Source organism: Cervus elaphus, chromosome X (genome assembly GCF_910594005.1).
Source record: "Cervus elaphus chromosome X, mCerEla1.1, whole genome shotgun sequence".
Classification (NCBI taxonomy): domain Eukaryota; kingdom Metazoa; phylum Chordata; class Mammalia; order Artiodactyla; family Cervidae; genus Cervus; species Cervus elaphus.
The window spans coordinates 107925661-107949869 of NC_057848.1; the positions used below are offsets into that span (position 1 = coordinate 107925661).

Genomic DNA, 24209 nt, shown 5'->3' on the forward strand with positions numbered 1-24209 from the left:
ATGTTACCTAATAATTAAACTTCTTTTCCTTTAAACTACTGAATTTTTGAGGGCTATTTGTTATAGCAGTTAAATAAACACAAACTAAGACAAAGAGATTCCTCTACTACCATTTTATTGATAAAGAAACAAGTCTAGAAACGTGAAGGGACTTGCCAAACATCACATAGCAAGTTAAGTGGCAGAGCTGGGCCTCAGACCTAACTCTCCTTATTTCTAGTCCAATGTTCATTGTACTATATCTCTAATTAGGATTAATGAAGCTCCCATCATTGGAAGTGTGCAAGCAGAGGCTAGATACAAAACAGGGGATTCAACCACTGGTGTCAGATTTGGACTAGCCAGCATTTCAGGCTTCCTTCCAGGGATACTAAGCCAGATTTATAGCCTTAGGCACTAGGCTACTTGGTTTCAGTGCCAAGGAACATGAAAGTTAATTAAGCCTTCAGAAGCTTAGGTAAGATTTGTCTTGGTCACTGGAACAGTCCTGTGAAAATGCTAAGACTAAGGAGTAAGGAAGGCCACAGACAAAGGCCTCCTGGAATTGACACAGGGCAGGTTCAGGAGTTACCCAAAGATTTATAAGGACACTGTACAAGAGAGGCATATAACCCTCCCACTGAAATCCTTCATCAGAGCCCATGTTTGGCAAATCCCCAACTCTAAACTCAAATAAGAAGAGTTTACTCTGTTTATAAAGGCTCTTAAGTGTTTGTAACAATCCTCAACAGGGAGGAAGAGATTTGCCCTTTTACTTAGATTCTTGCTCTGCCATCAGAAAGAAAGCCCAAGTTTTTTTTTTTTTTTGAAGGCTGTTACCAAGTTTCATCGTGAGCCTCTCTTTTCTAGGCTAAACAATCTTAGTTTCCCTAACTTTTCTTCTTAGCTTTAATTCCTAACTCTGTAATTCCTTTGAGAGCTCTCCTCTGAGTATGTTCCAAGTCTTCTTTGTCATCATCAAAAAGTATTCACTGAGTGTCACCTGAACAGCGAGCCAGGCCAGCTTCTGGCTCTCTTGAATTGTGCAGCCCCAGAAGGGCCAGAGGAGTACAGTCTGAGGTTAGACTAGTCTACTGTCTGTGTCTCTTACCTCAGTACCTAATAGGTTGTTCAGATCTCCACTGGGAATCTTTATTTTTCTAGGGGTGCCATCTTGAGTCTTAGTGGCTGGCTCCAAAAGCACTGGCCTGAGACAGCAGGAGACCTGAACTCTCATCAGAATTTTACCTTATACCTTTCGATTTCACCTCTTATCAGTTATGGGACCTTGAGCAAATCACACAGCACTCCTCTAATCCTCAGTCTTCTCATTTATAAAATGGGGATTGAAATTCTCCATATGCCTTCCTCAAAGTTTTTTTTAATCTAATGATGATCAAATGTGATCATATGTATGAGAGCTTTGTAGATACCAATAATCACACCATATATAAAAATTAATACAAATGGATCAAGTAAAATAAAATATTTAGAAGCAAGTATAGGAGAAAATCTTTCTAGCCTTTAGTTAGGCAAAGATTTCATAATTACCAAAAGTATGATCCATTAAAAAAATCAATACACTAGACTTCATCAAAATGTAAAACTTTTGCTCTTTGAAAAATACTGTTATGAACATGAAAGGGCAAGCCACAGACAGAGAAAAATATTTACAACACACACGTCTTATAAGAGCCTGGTATCCAGAGTACAAGTGTGAGTTGACTGTCATAACTCAGTAAGAAGACAGCAAAGAATCCAGTTTAAAATATGGGCAAAAGATTTGAACAGACATTTTACACACACACAAATGTATGACATGAATAGCAATTGAGTACATGAAAAGATGCTCAATATTATTAATCATTCAAGAAATGCATATTAAAACCTGTATAACCACTAAAAAAGCTTTTATAAAAATTGTCAATACCTAGTACTGGTGAGGATGTAGAGGAACTGGAAATCTCATACAATGTTGATGGGAATGCGAAAATGGTATACCTGCTTTGGAAAACGGTTTGGCAGCTTCTTAAAAGTTAAACATACAATTACCCTATGATCCTGAAATCACTCTCTTGGGTACTTAGCCAAGATAAATGAAAAATTATATTTATAAAAAAACCAATGTATGACAAAATGAAATGTTGTGAAATGTTGTGAAATAATTAGCCTCCAACTAAAAAAAAAAAAAAAAAAAAAAAAAAAAACCTGTACCTAGATGTTTTTGCAGATTTTTCATAACTACCAAAACGTGTCAATAACTCAAAATGTACTTCAACTGATGAATGGATAAATAAGTGAATATACATTAATATAGTGGAATACAACTCTGCAATAAACAGTAATAAACTACTGATACATGAAATGATGAGAACAATTATCAAAGGCATTATGCTAAGTGAAAAGAAGCCAGACACAGATGATTCCATTTATATGTAATTCCAAAAAGGCAAACTGGGCAAACAGATCAGTGAATGCCAGGAGGAAAGGTGAGGGGAAATGACTCATTATAGAGGAGTATGGGGGAACTTTCTAGACTAATGAAATGGAGCAATGAAATGTGATATATCTTGACTGTAAGTGGTGGTATTCTTTAGTCAAAATTCATAGAATTCAGCATATAAAAAGAGTGACTATTACCATATGTAAATTATACCTCAATAAATCTGTTATAAAAAAAAGAGAAGAGGAAAAGGGGCAGAGAAGCAAGAAGTGCCAGTGGGAGATCTCATTTATGATAAATGAGATTTTAAAATTTTTTTAAAATTTAAAAAAAAATTAGTTCAAGTGTATTGAACTTGAACAAAAAGGAAAATTAGTTAAATTCAGTAAATTATCTTACTGACATTTTATCAGCTACAACTCACCAATATCTGGCCCTTCTGAATATCTGAAATACAATGAAAACTGATAATGATTGGGCTTTAAAGTATCTTTTGCACAGTCAAAGAAAGTTTAAATTACATTGGATATAGCTATTTATGTTAATGACATATATTCATCATTATGGTATCATATAGAATATTTTCACTGCTGTAAAAATCCATGCTCTGCCTATTCATCCCTATTACCCTCCCAACCTCTGGCAACCACTGATCTTTTTACTGTCTCCATAGTGTTGCCTTTTCCAGAATGTTATATAATTAGAATCATAGAGTGAATAGTCTCTTCAGATTGGCTTCTTTCACTTTCATATATTTAAATTTCCCCCATACCAAATCCTGACAAAGATGCCACAGAAAAGAAAACTACAGGCCAATATCACTGATGAACATAGATACAAAAATCCCTAACAAAATTCTAGCAAACAGAATACAACAACATATTAAAAAAATCATACCTCATGACCAAGTGGGCTTTATCCCAGGGATGCAAGGATTCTTCAATATCCACAAATCAATCAATGTAATACACCACATTAACAAATTGAAAAATAAAAACCATATGATTATCTCAATAGATGCAGACAAAGACTTTAACAAAAGTCAACATCCACTATGATAAAAAAAAAAAAAACCCTCCAGAAAGCAGGAATAGAAGGAACATACCTCAACATAATAAAAGCTGTATATGACAAACCCATAGCAAACATTATCCTCAGTGGTGAAAAATTGAAAGCATTTCACCTAAAGTCAGGAACAAGACAAGGGTGCCCACTCTCACCACTACTGTTCAACATAGTTTTGAACGTTTTGGCCACAGCAATCAGAGCAGTAAAAGAAATAAAAGGAATCCAGATTGGAAAAGAAGAAATAAAACTCTCACTCTTTGCAGATGACATGATCCTCTACATAGAAAACCCTAAAGACTCCACCAAAAAATTACTAGAGCTAATCAATGAATATAGTCAAGTTGCAGGGTATCAAATCAACACACAGAAATCCCTTGCATTCCTATACACTAACAATGAGAAAACAGAAAGAGAAATTAAGGAAACAATTCCATTCACCATTGCAATGAAAAGAATAAACTACTTAGGAATATATCTACCTAAAGAAACAAAAAAGATTTTTATATATAGAAAACTATAAAACACTAGTGAAAAAAATCAGAAGGGACACAAATATACCGTGTTCATGGATTGAAAGAATCAATATAGTGAAAATGAGTATACTATCCAAAGCAATCTATAGATTCAATGCAATACCTACCAAGCTACCAACGGTATTTTTCACAGAACTAGAACAAATAATTTCACAATTTGTATGGAAATACAAAAAACCTCAACTAGCCAAAGCAATCTTGAGAAAGAAGAATGGAACTGGAGGAATCAACCTGCCTGTCTTCAGGTTCTACTACAAAGCCACAGTCATCAAGACAGTATGGTACTGGCATAAAGACAGAAATATAGATCAATGGAACAAAACAGAAAGCCCAGAGATAAATCCACACACCTAAGGACACCTCATCTTTGACAAAGGAGTCAAGAATATACAATGGAGAAAAGACAATCTCTTTAACAAGTGGTGCTGAGAAAACTGGCCAACCACTTGTAAAAGAATGAAACTAGAACACTTTCTAATACCATACACACACAAAAAAAACCTCAAAATGGATCAAAGATCTAAATGTAAGGCCAGAAACTATAAAACTAGAGGAAAACATAGGCAAAACACTCTCCGACATAAATCACAGCAGGATCCTCTATGACCCACCTCCCAGAATATTGGAAATAAAAGCAAAAATAAACAAATGGGACCCAATTAAACTTAAAAGCTTTTGCACAACAAAGGAAACTATAAGCAAGGTGAAAAGACAGTCTTCAGAATGGAAGAAAATGATAGCAAATGAAGCAATGGACAAATAATTAATCTCAAAAATATACAAGCAACTCCTGAAGCTCAATTCCAGAAAAATAAACGACCCAATCAAAAAAAAAACAAATGGGCCAAAGAACTAAACAGACATTTCTCCAAAGAAGACATACAGATGGCTAACAAACACATGAAAAGATGCTCAACATCACTCATTATCAGAAAAAGGCAAATCAAAACCTCAATGAGGTACCATCTCACGCCAGTCAGAATGGCTGCTATCCAAAAGTCTACAAGCAATAAATGCTGGAGAGGGTGTAGAGAAAAGGGAACCCTCTTACACTGTTGGTGGGAATGCAAACTAGTACAGCCACTATGGAGAACAGTGTGGAGATTCCTTAAAAAACTGGAAATAGAACTGCCATATGACCCAGCAACCCCACTGCTGGGCATACGCACCGAAGAAGCAGAATTGAAAGAGACACGTCTACCCCAATGTTCATCGCAGCACTCTTTATAATAGCCAGGACATGGAAGCAACCTAGATGTCTATCGGCAGACGAATGGATACGAAAGCTGTGGTACATATACACCATGGAATGTTACTCAGCCATTAAAATGAGTACATTTGAATCAGTTCTAATGAGGTGGATGAAACTGGAGCCTATTATACAGAGTGAAATAAGCCAGAAAGAAAAACACCAATACAGTATACTAATGCATATATATGGGGTTTGGAAAGATGATAATGATAACACTGTATGTGAGAGAGCAAAAGAGACACAGATATATAGAACAGTTTTTGGACTCTGTGGGAGAAGGCAAGGGTGGGATGATTTGGGAGAATGGCATTGAAACATGTAAATTATCATATGTGAAACGAATCGCCAGTCCAGGTTCGATACATGATACAGGGTATTTGGGGCTGGTGCACTGGGATGACCTAGAGGGATGGGATGGGGAGGGAAGTGGGAGGGGGGTTCAGGATGGGGAACACATGTACACCTGTGGCGGATTCATGTCAATGTATGGCAAAACCACTACAATATTGTAAAGTAATTAGCCTCCAATTAAAATAAATAAATTTATATTAAAATAAATAAATAAATAAATTCCCCCCATGTATTTTCATGACTTGAAAGATGTTTTTCAGCACTGAATAATATTCCATTGTCTGGATGTACCACAGTTTATTTATTAACTCACTCCCCAAAGGAATCTTGGTTGCTTCCACATTTCGGCAATTATGAATAAAGCTGCTATGTATAGATGTGTGTAAATTTTTGTGTTGATGTATGTTCTCGACTCATTTGGTTAAGCACTAAGGAGCATGCTAATATGTATGTTTAGTTTTGTAAGAAATTGCCAAGCTTTCTTCCAAAATGGTTGTACCATTTTGCATTCTCAACAACAATGAGTGAGTTCTTGTTGCTCTACATCCTTACCAGCATTTGGTGGTGTCACTGTCCCAGATTTTGGTCATTCCAATAGGTATGTAGTGACATCTCATTGCTTTCATTTGTATTTTCCTGATGACATATAGCATTGAGTATCTTTTAATATGTTTATTTGTCATCTATATATTTTCTTTGATGAGCTGTCTGTTAAGGTCTTTGGGCCATTTTTTAAACTGGGTTGATTATTTTCTCATTGCTGAGTCTTAGGAGGTCTTTGTACATTTTGGATAACAGTCCTTTATCAAATATGTCTTTTGCAAATGTTTTCTCTCCATCTGTGGCTTAGCTTCTCATTCTCTTGACATTATCTTTTGCAGAGCAGAAGTTTTAAATTTTGATGAAGTCCAATTATTTCTTTCATGGATTATGACTTGGTCTTGAACCTAAAAAGCTGTAATCAAACCCAAGGTCATCAAAGTTTACCCTAAGTTATTTTCTAGGAGTTTTTAGAGTTTCATGCTTTATATTTAAGGGCTTCCCTAGTGACTCTGATGATAAAGAATCTGCCTGCAATGTCTCCTGGGGAAGAGAATGGCTACCCACTCCAGTATTCTTGCCTGGAGAATTCCATGGACAGAAGAGCCTGGCGGACTATAGTCCATCGGATTGCAAAGAGTCGGGCATGACTGAGCAACTAACACTTTCACTTTCAAAGAACTAAACATTTAGTGTTTATACAAATGTTTTATATTTAGGTCAGTGATCCATTCTGTTAATTTTTGAGAAGGATGTAATGTCTGTGTCTAGATTAATTTTTTTTTGCATGTGGATATCCAGTTGTTCCAGAAACATTTGCTGAAAATATTACTTTTGCTCTACTGTATTGTCTTTGCTTCTTTGTCACAGATCGGTTGGCTATATTTATGTGGATCTATTGATATTTCTGGGCTTTCTACTCTGTTCCATTGATCTATTTATCTATTCTTTCATCAATACCACACAGTCTTGAATACTGTAGCTTTATAGTAAGTCTTGAGGTCAAGAAATGACAGTTCTCTAACTTTTTTCATCTCTTCCAATACTGTGTTGGTTATTTGGAGTCTTTTGCTTCTCTGTGTAAACTTTAGAATTGGTTTGTCAATATCCACAAAACAAATTGCTAAGATTTTGGTTGTGATTGCACTGAATCTATATATCAAGTTGGGAAGGACTGATATCCTGACAATATTGAGTCTTCTGTTCATGAACATAGAATATTTCTCCATTTATTTAGTTCTTTGAATTTTAGTTCATCAAAATTTTGTAGTTTTTTCATATAAACTTGTACATATTTTGTTAGATTTATACCTAAGTATTTCATATTTGGGGGTGCTAATGTAAATGGTATTCATTTTAAAAATTTCAAATTCTACTTGTTCATTGCTAGTATATAGGAAAGTGACTTTTGTATATTAATCTGAAATCCTGAAACATTGCTGTATTTGCTTTTAATTTCCAGAATTTTTTGTCAATTCTTTCATATTTTCTACATAGATTACTTTGTCATCTGTGAACAAAGAAAGTTTATGTCTTCCTTCCCAGTCTGTATACTTGTATTTCTTTTTCTTGTATTATTGTTTCAGCTAGAACTTCTACTACAATGTTAAAGGAGTAGTGAGAAGGGACAGCCTTGTCTTGCACCTGACCTTAGTAGGAAAGCTGAAATTTTCTCGCCATTTTGTATGGTATTATCAGTAGCTTTTAAAATACAGATTTAAAAAAGTTAACCTGAGTTTTTTTAACTTTTAACTTTTGAAATAATTATAGAGTCACAGGAAATAGTCAAGATAATCCAGAGACTTCTCATGAACCCTTCACCTAGTTTCCTCCAATGATTACATCTTATATAACTAGATTATAATATCAAAACCAGAAAGTTGCACTGCTATAATATGTGTATATACTTATCATTTTATTGCATGTGTAGATTTCTATAACCACCACTGCAATCAAGATACAGAACTATTCCATCACCACAAAAATCTCCTTTGTGCTACTCCTTTATAGTCACACCTAGTCCACCATCCCTAACTCTTGGCAACCACTATTTTTGTTTTTATCTCTATAATAGTATTTCATGAAACATATAAATTGAGTCATATAATCTGTGACTTTTTGAAATTGGCTTTTTCAACCAGCATGATTTCCTGGAGATATATATTTGAAGTTTCTTGTAGACAGCTTATGGTTGGGGTATTGTTTTCCTGCCAATCTCTGTTTTTTATTTGATGTATTTAGACCATTTGCAAGAACAATCATTGATATGTGAGACTTGGACCATAAGGAAGGTTGAGTGATAAAGAATTGATGCTTTTGAATTGTGGTGCTGGAGAAGACTCTTGAGAGTCCCTTGGACTGCAAGGAGATCAAACCAGTCAGTCCTAAAGGAGATCAACCCTGAATATTCATTGGAAGGACTGATGCTGAAGCTGAAGCTCCAATACTTTGGCCACCTGATGTGAAGAGCCAACTCACCGGAAAAGACCCTGATGCTGGGAAAGATTGAAGGCAAAAGGAAAAGGGGGCAGCAGAGGATGAGATGGCTAGAAAGCATCACTGACTCAATGGACATGAATTTGAGCAAAGTCTGGGAGAGAGTGGAGGACAGAGGAACCTGATGTGACAGAGTTCATGAGGTTGCAAAGAGTTCTTTCTTCCTTCTTGATGATCCAAGATTCCATTTTCTATTGTTTTCTTTCTGATTGGAGAAATTCCTTTGGCCATTCTTTAAAGGTAGGTCTGCTGGTGACAAGTTCTCTTAATATTCATTCATTTGAAAATGCTTAGATTTCCTCCTTCTTTCCTGAAGCACAGTTTCACTGGATCTGCAATTCCAAGTTGACAGTTTTTTCTTTCAGCACTTGAAAAATGTTTTACCACTTCTGCCCTCTGTGTTTGTTTGTTTGTTTATTTTTTAATGAGAAATCCACTATCATTTGATGGCTTTTCCCTTAATTAGGGTATCACTTCTCTCTCAATATTTTCAAGATTAGTGTGTGTTTATATTTCAGAAGTTTGACTCTGATGTGTTTTAGCATAGATTTCCTTGAATTCATCCTCTTTGTAGTTCACTTAGCTTCTTAATACTGTAGGTTTGTCTTTTGTCAAATTTGGGAGATTTTCAGCCATTATTTCTGTGAGTAATTTTTCAGCTGCACCTTCTTTCTCCTCTTCATCCAGCACTCTTATGACGACAGGAACATTACATCTTTTGTTATAGGACCACAGTTCTCTGATGCTCTGTTCATTTTTTAAAAATGTATTTCCCCCTCTTGTTCACATTGGATAATTTCTATTTTTCTATCTTCAAGTTTACTCATTCTTTCCTCTGCCCTCTCCATTATTTAATGGAACTCATCCAGTGAAATTTTTAAAATTATCATTATTTCAGTTCTATGTTTTAGTTCTAAAATTTCCCTTGTTTCTTCTTTATATTCTCTATTTAGTTGCTGAGACTTAGTATTGTTTCACTGGTCTCAAGTATGATTGTAATTGCTTATTAAAGCATTTTAATAGTGGGTGCTTTAAAATGCTTGTCAAATAATTTCAACATCTGTGTCATCTTAGTGTTGGTGGCAGTTAATTTTCTTTTCTTATTGAGGTTGAGATTTTCTTAATCTTTGGTGTGACAAGTGGTTTCTCTGTTGTACCTTGGGCATTTTGAATATCATAAGACTTCGTGTCTTATTTAAACCTTGTGTATTAGTAGGCCTACTATGACACTGTGCCAGCAAGGTATCTCCTCATTATTTCTAGATAGGGTGGAAGAGATGGGGATGGAAGTCCAAGTTCCCTGCTTAGGCTCCATGGACACCGTGGGGAGGATAGGTGCATTGTTACAGTGAGCAGGGGTTGATGTTCAAGATCTCCACTTGTCTTCCTCTGATACTTAACTGGTTGGGAGAGGTAAGAGTCTTTTCTTACTATTTTCCATGTTGCTTCAACGGATTGTATACTGAGTGATGCTAAAAGTCCTAGTTTCCTACTTGGCATTCACTGACACCATCTTTGTACCTCTTCAAAAATGGGAGGAGAACTGGAGGTTACAGTCTAGCAAGGGTGAATGTCTAGTCTCCCTGCATGGTCTCCACTGACACAGTGTTTTAGGAATAGGCCTTGTTGCCACTAAGAGGGAATGACATTTCTGGCTCCCTACTCAGTTTTCTCTAATACTACTTTGGAATGGTAGAGGGACAGATTAGGGCACCTTGTTACAACTGGGTGAGTTTATAAGTTGAGGTTCCTTATTAGGCCTTTTTTTGGTAAAGGTCAGAAGAGACACATTTTTTCCCATGGTGTTTGGTTGGAGTGGAGTGGTTATTGTTTAAAAGTTCTCTGTCTTGCTAGGCTGCTCCTCTCTTGGTCTTTTGGTTAGAGAAATCAGGCTTTTCTTGGTGCTCATTTTATCTGTCCGTATTGGCATTTCCCAGGTGCAAGTTTCTTCAGCTCCATGTGTAATATATATGAGGTAAAAAAAACCTCAGGTAATTCACCACTGTGTTGTTCCTTGAGTCTTGAGATACTTAGTCCATCAGCTTTCTTCTCTTTACCTTTCAGTCTTCTTATATTTGTTTTATATATAATGGTCAGTGCTCTTAGCCATACTTCATGGGAGGAATAGGGAAAATTACTTTGATATAGCTTTTGATGCTAAAAGCACATTTTGAAATGAAGCCATTCATTTGTTTAACAGTTATTTAACATCCTCTCTGGCCCAAACACATAGTTATCCTACAGCACTGAGGATGCTAAATGAGTGACATATGGTCTTTGTGGTCAAGGATCTCACAGTAGAATAGGGGACACTTTTTACATAGGGCATTTCCTGGGTCAGGAAAATCCCCTGGAGGAGGAAATGGCAACCCACTCTAATATTCTTTTCAGGAAAATCCTGTGGACAGAAGAGCCTGGTGGGCTATAGTCTATGGGGTTGCAAAGAGTCACATATGACTGAGCACCCAAGCACTCACAAAAATGTATAAATCACATGGTTTAAGACCAGAGTAAAATTTTTATTTGAATATTTTCAGAGAGGTCAGACCTTCTAAGTGAAAAGAAAAGTTGCTACATTAAGGATGTATGTGTGTGTGCTCAGTCACTCAGTCATGTCCAACTCTTTGTGACCACATGGACTGTAGTCTGCCAGGCTCCTCTGTCCATGGGATTTCCCAGGCAAAAATCCTGGAGTGGGTTGCCATTTCTTATTCCAGGGGATCCTCCTGATCCAGAGACTGAACCTGTGTCTCCAGCATTGGCAGTTGGGTTCTTTACCACTGAGCCACCAGGGAAGCCCCTCAACTTCTAGTGTGTGTGTATATGCTAAGTTGCTTCAGTCGTGTCTGACTCTTTGAGACCCTGTGGACAGTAGCCCACCAGGCTCCTCTGTCCATGGGATTCTCCAGGCATGAATACTGGATAGGTTGCCATGCCCTCCTCCAGTGGATCTTCCTGACACAGGGATCAAACCCACGCCTCATTATGTTTCCTGCGTTGGCAGGCAGGTTCTTTACCACTAGCATCACCTAGGAAGCCACCAATTTCTAGTACCAATTCTAAAAACTTACAGACATATGCTCACCATAGTTCTAAAAAATGTGAAATCCTTGTATTACCAATAGATGCAGGAAACTTCACATTGCATTCTTGAAGAGGCAGAATTCCATTTGCAAGAGGGCCATCTAGTCCTTCTGCCTTGAATGGAACAGCTCCCTCCCTGTCCTCATGGTTCAGAGTACAGGGGCCACAGGATGGGCTTTCTGAGCCACACACAGCACATGGTGAATCCTCAATACATGGTTGGCTTGCCACGAAGGAAACATCACACACACAGCCCAAGCACCCAATGAGGTGGGGCAGGGCAGCAGGGAACAAGAACGTGGTTAACTGGAGAGAAAGGAAACAGGGCAGAACTGTAGGATCACCTGCTCAGCTCCCAAAGGCATGATAGGACAAGCCATGAAAGGAGGGTCAGACTGGTCCCTAGGGGCAGGGGGAGAACCATCTCAGTGGCCTGGAAATGACAAATCTTTTCCTTGGCTAAGAACATATGAGTCAGGGGCTCAAGCATCCCAAGGATGTTCTAGGCTGGACAAGGTCCTGCCCCCTTGGGGCACCTATTGAGAGCCAACAGGACAAGAAGGCCACCTGAAAACCAGGCTGACAGCACTCACCCCATTGCCACATAGCTGGGTCTCCTTTCCTCCTCAGAAGAGTCTGTCCTCAGCCCTCACACCCCAAGTAATTCAACCAAAGGAGGGGTCCTGGTAGGGAGCAATGGCCCCAGGATAAAACCCAGCTTGTGCCAGTCCCAGGATGCACTAATGACTATGCCCATGCCCTTCCCTGGCTGCCCACCATGAAGAATCCTCTGCAGGACACTGTGACACAGTGGCCTCTGTCCCCACATGTCTCCTCCTTCCCTTGCTCACTACTGGATATCTGTGTCTCAGGAGATCTCCCCACAAGTGATCAAAGAGAACATACTCTCCTCCAAGTTCACCCCACAGCCAGGTGCCTCCTTGGACAATGGCTTACTAGGAAGGAAGGGTCAGGGATCTTTGGCTACTTCTGTCCCCCAACTTGGCCACCCACCCATCCTGGATGAGGCAGGAAAATGATACCAGACTCTATGCCCCTTAGTCTTCCACAGAGCTTGGAGGGGTAAAAAATGTAGCTGTGATTTGAGCTCCCAGAAATGGAGACCACATGAAATGTTTGTGGAGAACACAGCCTGAGAACCTATAACACCATCAACGCAAACCAGAGCTCTGGATAGCTGACTCCCCAGAGAATGGATGGCAGCAAACCCAACTTTATCAGAGGCAGAAGACTCACCCAGGCCCCCAGTGGCATGCCTGGGAGAGATATGCCCACCTTCCTGGCCATGAGTGCAGTCAGGTGCACTCAGCACAGCACTTAGGGGAAGGGCTGCCAGATAAAAAAGGCAATTTAATAGCTAGATTAATGACTGAAGAAAAATAGCATAATTGTTGGCAAGAAAGGTTATCAGAGAAAATTTTATAAGAGAAAAACAATCAAGGGATGACTACATTTTAAAAAAGAACCAATAGTGCTAATACAACTAATGATAATTATAACCATACTGATGATAAAAGAGTGCTATCAGTTATCCCTTATCTTTCTTGCACTTAGTTTCCTTTTTTGGAAAATACAAGACGTGTAGAGGTTTTCTAGAATGCTTGACAGTCCTTGAATCAAAGCTAGAGAGTTTTTGTTGTCCCACATATTACCCCTGGGCTTTCCTGGTGGCTCAGACAGAAAGAATCTGCTTGCAATGCAGGAGGCTTGGGTTCAGTCCCTGAGTTGGGGAGATCCCCTAGAGAAAGGAATGGCAACCCACTCCAGTATTCTTGCCTGGAGAATCCCATGGACAGAGGAACCTGGTGGGTTTACAGTCCATGGGGTCACAAAGAGTTGGACACAACTGAACAACTCAGACACACACATATTACCCTTGCTCTCATGAGGTAGACAAAGAAATATTTTTGATGAAGTAGTTGAGATGTGGGAGAGTTCCAAGGGTGAAAAGTAAATTTTAGTGGGAGATATAGAGGGTCATCTTTATAAAAAGACTTGACAAAATCAGAGATAACACCACACAATGTTCTATTAGGCAGAAAACATTTTTTTTCAATGCGCAACTGTCCTAAGAGCTAAGCAAGTGCCTAATTTCTGACTAATAAACTTCCTGTCCAACATAGCCCAGGACTTTAAGGATTAAATATGTACAAACCTATCATACACAACTTTCTGCAAATGAGCCTCAGAATTTTCTTCAGCCTCAAGTACTACCCTTAATAAGTTAAGTACTCCCAAAAAGTTGGCCCCCAAAAGCTCTGTACCTGAAGTGAATACAACGTCTGTATTCATTAGGCACTCCCTCCTTTTTTCCTCTAAGCACCCATTGCCAGCTGGGCTTCTGTTGAGCCTGGGCAGTGCAAAAGCAGAACCCTGGCCTCTCCAGCTCCATTCTGGACCTATTGGCCCTCCAGTTTCCTTATATTCAAACTCTTTTCACTCAAGTGCCCAATTAGTGCCCTGGCTCCTTACCCAGGCTCACAGGCTAAAGTCTTTGAAATACAGGGAGGCTGCTCAGAAAAGAACTCAAATGTGAGACCAGATTCCCCACTCCTTGGCTGCCAAAAGCCAAACTCTCTGAGCGCTCCCTTTGAGTTGGAAAGGGGGAGAGGGTATTCTAAGAGCCAAACTCTCCAAATAAATTACAGGCTTTCACAAATTCCTGTTGCTGTGGGGGAACTAACAAAAGCTCAAATGAGGAAACGATGGAGCAAGGCCAAAGAAAAGGCAAAGCTGGGGAAGGGTAGATGAGAGAGAGGTGAAGGGGGGTGACATGAGGGCAGAGCTGTCTCCATTTAAGAGCCCCTGCTTCAGGACAAGGTGAACAGTATGATGAAAGGCTAGCAAACAGTATTAGGAGGCCACACTCTGAGGCTTGCTTAGTACCCAATTACTTAGTACCCAATTACTGTAGTACTCAATGCTAAGCGGAGAAAATGTCACTATGAATTGGAGTCTCTGTTGCCAGAAATATTCCTGTTTCTGCCCCATCTCCATTGTTATTTAGAGTCCCCAGAGCATAGTAAAGAGACTAAACCTAGTTGGGATAAGTGAGCATAGTAGGAATGGCATAGATAGGGCATGGAGACCATGTAGGGTTGGTGGCAGGTAGCTCAGGACTGTGCTGATGGTATGCTGGCACATCTAGCCAGGTGATCAGCACACCTTAGTAAGATGACTGAAAGCATTGGTGGAATACATTTAAAAGGAGGCAAATAAAAGCACTTTTGGGATCAGCTGGGGTGCTGTAAAGAAAAAAATGCAACACTTTGGTCTTCTTTAGGGAATGAGATGGCAGGAGCCCTGCCCATCATTCTCTCTGTGGCTGACTAGAGTGACCTCCAACTGAGCTTCATTTTCTGTTTCTTTAGCCTTGTACAGAGCTCAGAGTTAAGTGCTAGGTAGCTATTTTTTCCAGTGAATAAGTGTAATGCTCTTGTTCAGGAAAGCTGATTCCAAACCTTTCTCCATGTTCTGATAAACATTATATTGAGAAGCTTTTACTTCTAGCTTTCAGCCTAAGTCCATTTACTTTGGTAGCTACTCACCATCCACTGTGTCTAGAACTCTTCTCCAGATCTGTAACAAGTCTTTATTTAAAAATCCCAGAAGTGTTTTCATATTTGTCCTGGCATTTTTTATTTTTTCTCTTCATTAGAATGTGATAATGCTTTTCTTAGTTGGCACAGCAATACTGGAAAACATTCTTTTCCAAGCATTCACCATCTAAACAAACCCCATTTTTAACCTTCCACACTTTATCTTAAAACATGTCAACTTTAATGGGCTACCTACTTTTGAATGTCAAAACGTAAAATCAAATAATCACTGAAAACATAAGTTTTCTTATTACCCTCTTATTACTATATTTAACCTCCTTCTCTGGGCTCCTATTGTTTATTTACTTCCACTTTTGGAATCAGAAGACCTAGAGATCCAGTTCTTAATTTTACAGATAGTCAGACTGAGGCCCGGAGAGACCCACTTGGAAGTACCTACATAAAGTCTGAAAATGCAGTCTTTCTAACTCCTGTCTCAGTCCTTAAGGGATAACAGGCTTTACTTAATGTCTTATGACCACTGATATGGCAACCACTGGTGTAGGAGAGTGGTCAGTTATCTACTCTAATGGCTAACGTATATGAGTGGTGGTTCTTGAACCCAAATCATCAGTGCTTTAGCGGAACTACAAATTGAAACAGTTTCATCAGTTTTCTCTAAGGGGGTTGGTTAGCACCTAGAGACTCTGATTATCAGACATGAATTCACCTGATAGAGTATGCAAAGGAGGCAGGAGTCAGTGATAGAAAATAAGGAGACAGAGAGATGCACATATCTAAAATGCAAAGATTGACGATAAGCATCTTACTAGAACTGCAAAGTGTTAAAAATGAAAGGGCCCTCAAGAATCATAGAGGGTAAGATGGCTTCACTGGTGAATTACAAACATTTAACGAAGCAATAATAATAAGCCTACACAAACTCTTACAAAAAATAAAACAGGAGGCAATACTTTACAACTCATTCTGTGAGCCCAGTGTTACCCTAATACCATAACCAGATAGACATCACAAGAAAGAAAACTACAAATGAATCATCCCTCATAAACACAGTTGTAAAATTCTTAACAACATTTTAGTCAATTGAATCCAACAATATATAAAAAGGATAAAAATAATGACCAAGTGATATTTATTCCAGAAATAAGACAAGAAGAAATAGAAGACATACAGGTTATGAATAGAGTAACATAGTTTTACAACTCTCTCTATCTACAGACAGTATGATTGTCTATCTAGAAAACTTTAGAGACTAAAAAAAAGCTACTACTAGTAAAAGTAATAAGTGAGTTAAACAAGCTCACAAGATATAATACAAAAACAGTTGCATTTCTATATATTAGCAATGAATAATTAAAAATTGAAATAAAAATGCCATTTATAATACCATCAGAAATTTGAGATACTTATGGATAAATTTGATGAAAATAATGAACATACTTGTGGAAAATTTGACCTCTACAGTGAAAATTATAAAATTTTGATGAGCTAAATTGAAGAAGACCTAAATAAATGAAGGGATATATTTTTTCATACATCAGAAGACTTAATATTGTTCATATATTAATTCTCCCCCAATTTGTCTTATAGACACAATACAATCCCAGCTGGGATTTTGATTAAATCCCAGCAAGGTTTTTTTTTTCTTTTTTCGTAGAATCTGGCATTGATTCTCAAATTTATTTGTAAATGTAAAGGATATAGAATTGCAAACATAATTGTTACATTGAAGAAAAAAGTTGGAAGATATATAATGAGTTGATTTTAAGACTTACTATAAAATTACAGCAATTAAGACATTACGGTATGGGCATAAAGATATAGTACACACTTATATGGCTAGTTGATTTTCAATTAAAAATGTCAAAATAATTCAATAGGGAAAGATAGTATTTTTCAACAAATGGTACTGAATCAACTGAATATTCATGTAGAAAAGAACAAAGTTGAACTAATATCTCACACCATACTCAAAAATTAACTCAAATTGGATAGTAGACCTAAATGTAACATTAAAACTATAAAACTTCTAGAAAACATAGGATAAAATCATAGTGAACTTTGGTTAGACAAAGATTTCTTAAATAGAGCATGAAGATCACAAAGTATAAAAATAAATAAAATTGACTTTATCAAAATTTTGAAATTTATTCTTCAAATATACTTTAAAAAAATTTTTATTGCAAGATATTTACCTTACAATATTGTGCTGGTTCAAATATACTTTTAAGAGAATTAAAACACAAGCTACAGACTGGGAGAAAATATTTGGCAAAAATATATCTGATAAAGGAGGAATTGTATCCAGAGTGTATGAGAATAATTTCTTATTTTCAAAAACAAGAAAATAAAGAACCTGACTGAAAATAAGCAAAAAGATTTGAATTGACAGTTTTCCAAAGAGTGGTAAACAAATACATGAAAAAAATGCTGAACATCATTAGCCATTAGGGAAATACAAGTTAAAACCTAATGAGATGCCAATACACACCCATTAAAACATCTAACATTTTTAAAACTGACCATACCAAGTGTTAGTGAGGATTTGGAACAACTGGAACTCATTCCAGTTGAATAGTTGCTGGGACTGTAAAGTGGTGCAATAACTTTGGAAAACAGTTTAGAAATTCCTTAGCTGGTTAAATATAGAGTTACAATGATTCAGCAACCCTCCAAAATGAAAGCATATGTCCACATCAAGACTTGTACATGAATATTTGTAGCAACTATATTTGTAATAGTAAGAAAAAAACCTAGAAACAATCATGTCCATCAATATGTGAATAGATAAATACATTGTGGTATATCCATATCAAGAAATGGTACTCAGCAATAAAAAGGAATGAACTACAGATATATGCAGCAGCTTGAATGAAACTCAAAACAATTGTAGTGAGTACAAGAATGCAAATTTTAAAAATGCCTACTTTTTATTCCATTTATATAAAAATATTTAGAAAATACATATTAATCCATAGTGATAGAAAGAAGAGCAGTAGTTGCCTGTAGTTAGGAAGATGAGTTTGGAGGATGATAGATATGCTCATTACCCTGAATATGGTAATGGATTCATGATGTATACATATATCAAAACTTCTCATTTTGTGCATTTTAAATATGAGTTGTTTATTGTATGTCAATTATACCTAAAGAAAGCTATTCAAAATAAAGTAACATTTCCTTACTTTTAAAAACAGCTGCATATTTTCACAATTGAAAAATTAGAAAAACAAAGAAGGAAGGCAAAAAAAAAAATCTCCATAATCCCAATCACCTGAAAACAAGTATTTTTACATTGATATGTATTCCTCCAGATTTTTCTATGTATATATATATCTATATAGTTGTTTCAAAGACAATATATATAGTACATATGACTTATAAGCTGCTTTTAAATTTTTAAATATGTTTTGGAAACCTTTCCATGTTAATAAAATTTAACACCATCTCAAAATAAATAATGGAAGGAAAGAAGGAAGGTAAGAAGTTTGGAAAGAACAAACCAGTGATACGTGCAACAACATGGATGAATCTCAAAATAATTTTGTTGAGTTTTGTTGGCTTGAAACAATTTTGTTGGCTTGAAAGAAGCCAGAGCTTACCAAAAAATACATATCATATGACTCTAGCTATGTAAAACTAAAAACTACAGACTAATTTATAGTGAGAGAAAGCATATTAGTGGTTGCCTGGGGAAGGACAAAAAGTAGAGTGGGAGAGAGTAATTATAAAGAGACATAAGACAACTTTTGGGGGTGATGGGTATGTCCATTACTTTGATCATAGTGATGGTTTCATGAGTGTGTACACAGGTCAAAACTCGTCAAACTGTATCCTTGAAATATATGCAGTTTATTGTATATTAATTCTTCCTTAATAAAGCTTTAAAAAAACATTAATGGGGAAATCAAGGCTCAGAGAGGACATAAACTATTCAAGAAGACATAGTAGGTCTGTTGCTGCTGCTGCTGCTAAGTTGCTTCAGTCGTGTCCGACTCTGTGCGACCCCACAGACGGCAGCCCACCAGGCTCCTCTGTCCCTGGGATTCTCCAGGCAAGAATACTGGAGTGGGTTGACATTTCCTTCTCCAATGCATGAAAGTGAAAAGTGAAAGTGAAGTTGCTCAGTCGTGGCTGACTCTTAGCAACACCATGGACTGTAGCCTACCAGCTGAGCCAGAACTAAAACCCTTATTTTTGGACTCCTAACATAGTGCTCCTTCCACTGTACCACAATGCCCAACAGGCTTCCAATGATCTGTCCAACCACCAGGCAAAAGCAGCAGGGATCAGATGGCTGATTTTCTAATCTTTGCTTTCAAGAATCATCAGCACCTCTGCAGAGCCAGAACAAGAAACAAATGCTGAAATGATGAGCCACTTCCTGAGACTGAAATTAGATAGGGCTTTGCCCTCAGCTTTGAGAACACTCTGGAGCTAAGGAGGTAGCCAGTTTGGGTAGTTCCTTTGAGTAGGCAGGTGATAGCTCTGTGTCCAGAAGCAGCTCTCCCCATACTTGCAGTCCAGCAATTAGTAAGGAAACCTTGGATGGTAAGCCTGAGACATATGACAGGGTAATCAATCAAGGCAAGTCTGGCTGCTAGGATCAATAAGTTTTTGATCCTCAAAGCTGAGATAAACACTAATGTTAGCAACACAGTTAGGGACCTCCTGCTATGGCTTCAAGGATGTATGAAGGCCAGAGTAAATCTCACTCCTGAGATTAGTCCATGTTCCTGCCTCTGAACAAGAATCTGCTGACAATCCCTAGCACTGTTGGATTCCTTATTAGAGCAGAGGGATGGGAGGTAGGGAAAAGACGGCAGAGGGAGGTACTGGGAAAACATGGGTAGAACCCATTTTTCAATGTAAAATGCCTTTTCTGAGAATACTGACCCTTTCTGTTGAGTATTTTATAAAAAAGATGGGGAAAAAATGAGGAAAAGAACAGAGGAAGAAAAATTAAGTTCCTGCATGTCACAAGTGGTTGGCAACCTTCTTCCCAACTGAAAAATTTCCTATAGATTCAACCTGGCCATCCTGGAACCAGGCTGGGACCTGTACCACTATGAGGAAGATTCTGGAATGGATTACTCTTTATATAATGTATAGGTTAAGAGTACAGTCTCTGAAGTCAAATAGACATGGATTTAAGAACAAGATCTACTTACTTGCTGGTTGACGTTGAGCAACTTTCTTCATATTTCTAAGCCTCAATTTCCTCATCTGGAAAATAGATATTATAAAAGTGCCAACTACTGCCTGGATGGGAAGGGAGTTTGGGGGAGAATGGATACATGTATATGTATGACTGAGTCCCTTTGCTGTTTACCTAGAACTATCATAACATTGTTAATTGGCTATACTCCAACACAAAATAAAAAGTTTTTTTTAAGTGCCAGCTAAATGTTTTGTGAAGATTAAGTGAGGTACTATAAAAGACCTGACATGAATAAACACATGAAAAGATGCTCAATATTGCTCATTATTAGAGAAATGCAAATCAAAACTATAATGAGATATCACCTCGCATTGGTCAGAATGGCCATCATCAAAAAATCTACAAACAATAAATGCTGGAGAGGGTGTGGAGAAAAGAAACCCTCTTGCACTGTTGGTGGGAATGTAAATTGTTACAGCCACTATGGAAACAGTATGGAGATTCCTTTAAAAACTAGGAATAAAACCACCAAATCACCCAGCAATCCCACTACTAGGCATAAACCCTGAGGAAACCAAAATTGAAAAAGACACATATACACCAATGTTTATTGCAGCTTTATTTACAATAGCTAGGACATAGAAGCAACCTAGATGTCCATCAACAGATGAATGCATAAAGAAGCTGTGGTATGTATATACAATGGAATATTACTTAGCCATAAAAGGCACAAATTTGAGTCAGTCCTAATCAGGTGAATGAACCCAGAGCCTATTATACAGAGTGAAGTAAGTCAGAAAGACAAAAGCAATTATCATATATTAATGCATATATATGGAATCTAGAAAGATGGTACTGATGAACCTGTTGGCAGAGCAACAGTGGAGACATAGACATTGAGAACAGACTTATGGACACGGCTGGTCAGGGAGGGAGAAGGAGAATGTGGGATGTATGGAGAGAGTAACATGGAAACATATGTCACCATATGTAAAATAGATAGCCAATGGGAATTTTCTGTATGACTCAAGGAACTCAAACTGGGGCTTGGTAACAACCTAGAAGGGTGGGATGGGGAGGGAGGTGGGAGGAATGTTCAGTTGGGAGGGGACATGGGTAAATCTATGGCTGATTCATGTTGATGTTTGGTAGAAACCAACACAATACTGTAAAGCAATTATCCTTCAATTAAAAATAAATAAATTTAAAAAGAGAGAACTGGCATGTACTAATAGAAATTAAATACTGTCCTGGAGACAGCAGATGAAGACAGTCACTTCTCTTAAGCTGCTACTGAAGGGAATCCCACACCCAGACACATCTATCCCTCCTTTCACCAGCCCAGATTTGTTGAATGGTCATTATGCAACTGATCTTTGTGTGCGGAAGTTAATGACTGCTCAGAGCAGTGAGTCTTCATGGCATCCCATGGGTTCCAGCACACTCCAAAACTTGAAATGCAGCAGCAGCAACTAAAAGCCAGACCCTCAGCAGAGCAAATGGAAAGTGCTAAATGGGCCTGGGCTGGGCACTGGCTACTTATCTGAGAGGTGACTCTGCAGTAAGGGTAGGACTGATAGTTGGCAGAGGAATGGAGGTCAAGATTTCAAATCTCCTCTTCTAATTCAGTCTGCCAGGAGGAAAAAAATCATCATGATGGCAAGGATAGGTATGTAGGAGGGAAAGGAAATAGCCCTTCATGCCACCACTGAGCAAGCCAGAGCTCACAGACTCAGGATAAACCTCTTGGCAGCAAGGGGACCTAACACCTTTGTGTTTTAATTTCAATATCACCTCACTTTTGAAAAGTCTTTTTATCTTCCAAACCCTTTTCCAGCATTTATATTATTACATCCTCATAGCAAGTATATAATAACCTGATATAGATAAGCCAGCAAATGTTCTCCCCCAAGTCTTCCTTTTCTTCATAGTAGTAGTAGTAATAGCTGACACTTGCATAGTACTTACTATGTGGCAGGCACTAGGTTAAATTCCTTATGTGTATTAGCTATGTCATCTCATTTAATCTTCATAACAACCTCATCAAGTGAATACTGTTAATGCCCCCATTTACTTTCCCTGGTGGCTCAGACAGTAAAGAATCTGTCTGCAATGCGGGAAACCTGGGTTTGATCCCTAGGTTGGGAAGATCCCCTGGAGGAGGGCATGGCAACCCACTCCAGTATTCTTGCCTGGAGAATCCCCATGGACAGAGGAGCCTGGTAGTCTATGGTCCATGGGGTCACAGAGTCAGGCAAGACTGAGCTACTAAGCACAAATAAGTAAACAGACCAAAAGGGATTTGGTGACTAGACTAGGCACATTGCTGGTAAGTGGTAGAGCTGGGACACCAACCCAGGTCTATCTGACTTTAAAGACCTTGCTCTTAGCTACTATGCTAAGGTACATAACCCTATTTTACAAAAGGAAGAAAATGAAGCCAGAGAGCTTGAGTGGCTTGCCCAAGGACACAAAACAAGCTAGTAATAGAAAGGGGCCTAATTTGGGCCTTCTGACCCTTAGCCTAGTGTTCACTCCCTTATTCACTTCCCAGCCATTGGTACTACACTGCGGCACCCTGTGGTCACCATATACTTGGAATGCCACAGATCAGGTGAACATGCCATCTATCAGCAAAGTCAGAGTTTAATCTCATTGTTTTATGATACCTGGTCTATAGATGAAGTAACCAAGGTGCAAAGAAAGCAAATAGCTTGTCCCAGATTTCCTGCTGTACCAGGAGCAGAGAAATTCCTAGAAGTTCTTAACTCTCAAGTCTGGGCTTGTTTCAGTTGAATACCTATGTGTGTGCCCACAAGGCAGCAAGGAAAGCAGTGTGGGTCAAAAGAGAATCAAATAAAAGAAAGCCAATATACTCCCTGTTTCCTTTTAACTGGATATGTGGAGCCCTCAGGGCTTGGACAAAGATTGCTGACACAAAAGTGAGGTTACTGAAGAGAATGTCAGGGGGTTGCAGGGATAGGACAAGAAAAGTTTAAAAAAAAATCATATAATTTGGGTAAAGGTAGAAGGTAATGTTAGGGTCTTGAAGGCTTGGAGTTTCTTTTTGTAGAGGCTCTGAGTTGGTGGTGCTAAGGGTAAAGAACCTGCCTGCCAATTCAGGAGGCATGAGATGTGGGTTCAGTCTCTGGGTCTGGAAGATCCACTGGAGGAGGGCATGGCAACCCACTCTAGTATTCTTGCCTGGAGAATCCCACGGACAAAGGAGCCTGGTGGGCTGCAGTCCATAGGGTTGCAGAGAATTGGCCAGGAAAAGCAACTTAGCACACACGCATGTGTTATCTCTAAAGAGGGTATGGAGAAGACAGGAATACAGGCAGTTATAACCACATTTCCATCCTGGTCTTCAGTCATGAAATGAACACTGTCAAAGAACCTGCCAGGGTTTTGGCCTCATACCAGAGCCTGAAGTGGCTATGAAGCAATGCAAGTCAAAGGTCTAGCCAATCCAAGTAGGAAGCTAATACACATATAAAGGGAGCTTGTCCAGTGATCCCAAATACCAGCCTGGGGACCATACTTGTCTGGCTGCATATGCACCACCTAGGTAATTCAAGGGCACTGTCAAGTTTGGGAAGTTCTGGATTGGCTCAACTAGCAGTGTTCAATCTCAGGAACCACATTGTGGGAAATGGTCAGAAGGACAACTTGGCAAGAGCTGTCATTCAGAAAAGATCTCCAATGTAGACCCTATTAATCT

General features: G+C 38.3%; 1 protein-coding gene across 1 annotated transcript in view; it reads right to left on the minus strand.

The window, feature by feature from the left end:
• SLC16A2 (solute carrier family 16 member 2) overlaps nt 1-24209 on the minus strand; it is a 131656-nt gene that overhangs the window by 20709 nt on the left and 86738 nt on the right. The window lies entirely within an intron of this gene.